The 3,692-nt window shown below is 39.0% G+C and overlaps 1 pseudogene; it reads left to right on the top strand.

The window, feature by feature from the left end:
- The first annotated feature begins 2,875 nt into the window (after positions 1–2,875).
- On the top strand, positions 2,876–2,969 carry LOC119471721 (annotated as a pseudogene).
- The last annotated feature ends 723 nt before the right edge of the window (positions 2,970–3,692 follow it).

Raw genomic sequence — 3,692 nt, 5'->3', positions numbered from 1 at the left:
AAAAAAAAAAAAAAAAAAAAAAAAAAAAAAAAAAAAAAAAAAAAGTTACTATGAACTGAGAAAAGATTTATTATACTCCCTTGTGAAATCAGAGGTATTAGATTAACTGAATCCATAACTGCTAAACTATGAAACACAACTAAAGGCTAAACTATGAAGCTTCAGTTTTATCTCAGGCAACCTCCTGACATAAACACAATCTAGATAAAATAAAAAGCTCAACAACATACACATATCCCTAAAAAATCACACAGAACACAAACACACAGAAAGGGTAGGCCTGCTTCCTATCCACAGCACTGTCAAGCTTGCTTTGGTAAATGAAAGCCAGGAAGCTCATCCCTGAACAGGATGAAGGGGGATGAATACAAGAACAAGGAAGCCCTTCTATGAAGAGAGTTTGGAGTGTGTCTCTGTGTGTATATGTACTCACATTTTTAGTCTCTTAGGTGTGTGAAAGGAAAATAAATCTTGGGGCCCCTAAATCACTAAGCTAAAAGGAAAAGCCAAGCTGGAAACTGCTTAGGGACAACCTGCCTGTCACTGAGAGAGATGCATAGCTGATTGCCTCCTTTGGAAAGGCTAATCAAAAACTCAAAGAATGCAAGCATTCCTCTCTCTCACCTATCTATGACCCAGAAGCTCCTTCCAGCTTCAAGTCTCCTTCCTGTCTTTGCTTCAAGTTGTCCTGTCTTTCTGGACGCAACCATTGCACTTCTTACATATGTTGGTTGATGTCTCACATCTCCCTAAAATGTATAAAACTAAGCTGTGTCCCGACCACTCTGGGCACATGTCATCAGGACTTCCTGAGGCTCTCAGGAGTGTGCATCCTCAACTTGGCAAAATAAACTTTCTAAATTAACTGAGACTTGTCTCAAATTTTGAGACTTACAAATAATACCAGCAAATCAGGAGACCCGCTGAAGGGAAAAAGAAGGTAGTCTAACTTCATTATCACTACAAAAGTGAATCTAGTATATCCATACAATAGGATATTACTTAGCAAATAAAAGGAAAAGAACTACTGACACAAAAAACACCATGGATGAATCTCAAAATAATCACGTTGAATGAAAAAAGCCAGAAAAGAAGAATACCTACTGTATGATTATGTTTATATAAGTTAGAAAAGGAAAACTAATCTATAGTTACAAAAAGCTTATCAGTGGTTGCCCATGGATCAGAGGCAGGAGAGAGACAGTACTGAAGGGTACAAGGAAACTGTTGGGATGACAAGTACGTCTATTATCTCTAGTGGTGACAGCTCTATGGCTGAATACCTATGTGAAAACATCTAACTTTACACTTCTAATATGTGCAACTTGGGTGTCACTTGACTCCTCAATAAAGCTGTTTAAAACTTTTTGATAAAAATAAGTTCACAGTGACCACCAATCGGGTTTCACTGAAACCTTACAAAATGAAGGAGATTATTTTCACTTTCAGAAGGATATCTGATCGCAGTTGCACATCATGCTTTGTGGACAAGCAATTTCAGAATAAATACAGATGTCAAATACTTAAATGTCTGTATTTCTTCCCATTCATCCTTTTCATTATTTAAAAGAAGCTAAAGCATTTTACAAAATAATTCCATCACTTCAAGTTTCTTACAGAGACTCTCTGAAATTCAACAAACATTTAACTTTTTGGAAAAGACAGGACTTTAAACACCATCCTGTCCAACTTTCTCAACTTAAGGAAGTAAACTTAGCCCCTCCCCTTATAGGGAGTTCATCCAGTCTCATGGCTTTGAAGTCAGCTCTATGTTGCTGACACCTACCTTTGTCATTTTAATCTTGACCTCCCCACTGAACTACAGACATTTATTCCACTGCCCACTAAACCACCTCACTTGACTATCTAATAAGTATCTAAAACCATTTGTGGCCAAAATGTATCTTCTGATTCCCCTCACCACCAACTTCTCCTCCAATTTTCCCCATCTTAGTAATTGAACCCTCACACATTCAGTTGCTCAACTAAAACCTAGAAATCAACTCTTGACTACTCACCTCCTGCCTTCCACATAGAATCCACACTTAAGTTCTTAGCTCTGTCTGCAAAGTATATTGCCAAAGCTGGCCCAGGCTCCATCTACATAGCTACTATGGCTTCTTACCCAGACAACAGCTCTGAAAGGTCCCCATTTCCTCTTCTGCCTCTACCAATCAGTCACTACACAGTAGCCACGGTCATGAGGCCATCAATCCCCAGACCTAGAACACTCTACAGACTTGCTGCCATCATTAAAGTGACATCATAACTCCTTATTCTGCCCTAAAATATCAAGGCCCTTTCCACCTCTCTAGCCTCATCTACCACTATTTCTTCTCTGGATACATTCCAACATTTCATACTGGCTGTCTCCAACACACTAAACTCATTTCTACCCCAAAGCCAACGCTTTCCCACCGCCATACCTGGAATGAACAGAGATACTTCACCATTCATATCTCAACTCAAATAACATCTTCAAAAGCTTCTCAGATCTCACAATCTACAGAAGCATCCCCTGGTGAGAAGCTGGTGGTGACGGGAATCAGGAGCCCTTTGGCCACAATAAGTTTAGAAATGTGTTAGGTATTCAAGTGAATTATTTAATTCATTTATCATAGACCCCATTTTACTGGTTACGGTACTCATCACTATCTAAAATTATCTTGTAAAGTTCTTTACTTATTTATTATATATGCTAATAAAATTCATTCATTCATTCATTCATTCATTCATTCCTGCTATGCCTATCAGAAGCATTAGCCCAAATAAGAACTGTGATCTTTTCTCATTTCACTTGAAAGCATTCATTTCTGGGTGCCTGGTACTACTGGTTAAAAAGTACACATGTGCATTTTTTTTTAAGTCTATTTTAGCTCTTTTTTAATTCCTAAGTGTGATGACTGGATTTCCACACTCAAACCTGAGTGTGAACCTTTTTACAACATCAGCACATTACCAGTCTGATGTTTAAAAATAAAGGTCAATTTCAACTGTCCTATTAATTTTAAAAGATTCCAAATCTCCTTCCTTAAACCTTTTTACATCAGTACATTACCTGTCTGATGTTTAAAAATCAATTTCAATTTCAACTGTCCTATTAATTTTACAAGTCTTCAAATTATGCTTCTAAAAAACTGAAAAATTTAACTACTGGCCTGCCTCATTATCATGAGATTTCTATTTGATTTAATATCAACTTATCAGCCGGGCGCGGTGGCTCAAGCCTGTAATCCCAGCACTGTGGGAGGCCGAGGCGGGTGGATCACGAGGCCAAGAGATCGAGACCATCCTGGTCAACATGGTGAAACCCCGCCTCTACTAAAAATACAAAAAATTAGCTGGGCATGGTGGCGCGTGCCTGTAATCCCAGCGACTCAGGAGGCTGGGGCAGGAGAATTGCCTGAATCCGGGAGGCGGAGGTTGCGGTGAGCCGAGATCGCGTCATTGCACTCCAGCCTGGGTAACAAGAGCGAAACTCCGTCTCAAAACAAACAAACAAAAAAATATATCAACTTATCAATTTACATGAATGTTGTTGATTTTGAGATTGCATGGCCTGTCACTATAATAGTACACTTTTTGATAAGGATAAAGTCAATATAAAAAGTATTTACTTTTAGGCCGGGCGCGGTGGCTCAAGCCTGTAATCCCAGCACTTTGGGAGGCCGAGGCAGGTGGATCACAAGGTC

This window comes from Cebus imitator, unplaced genomic scaffold (genome assembly GCF_001604975.1).
Source record: "Cebus imitator isolate Cc_AM_T3 unplaced genomic scaffold, Cebus_imitator-1.0 Scaffold70, whole genome shotgun sequence".
NCBI lineage: Eukaryota > Metazoa > Chordata > Mammalia > Primates > Cebidae > Cebus > Cebus imitator.
Note: the sequence above shows the minus strand (reverse complement) of the source record. Positions and strands in the feature narration are given on the sequence as shown.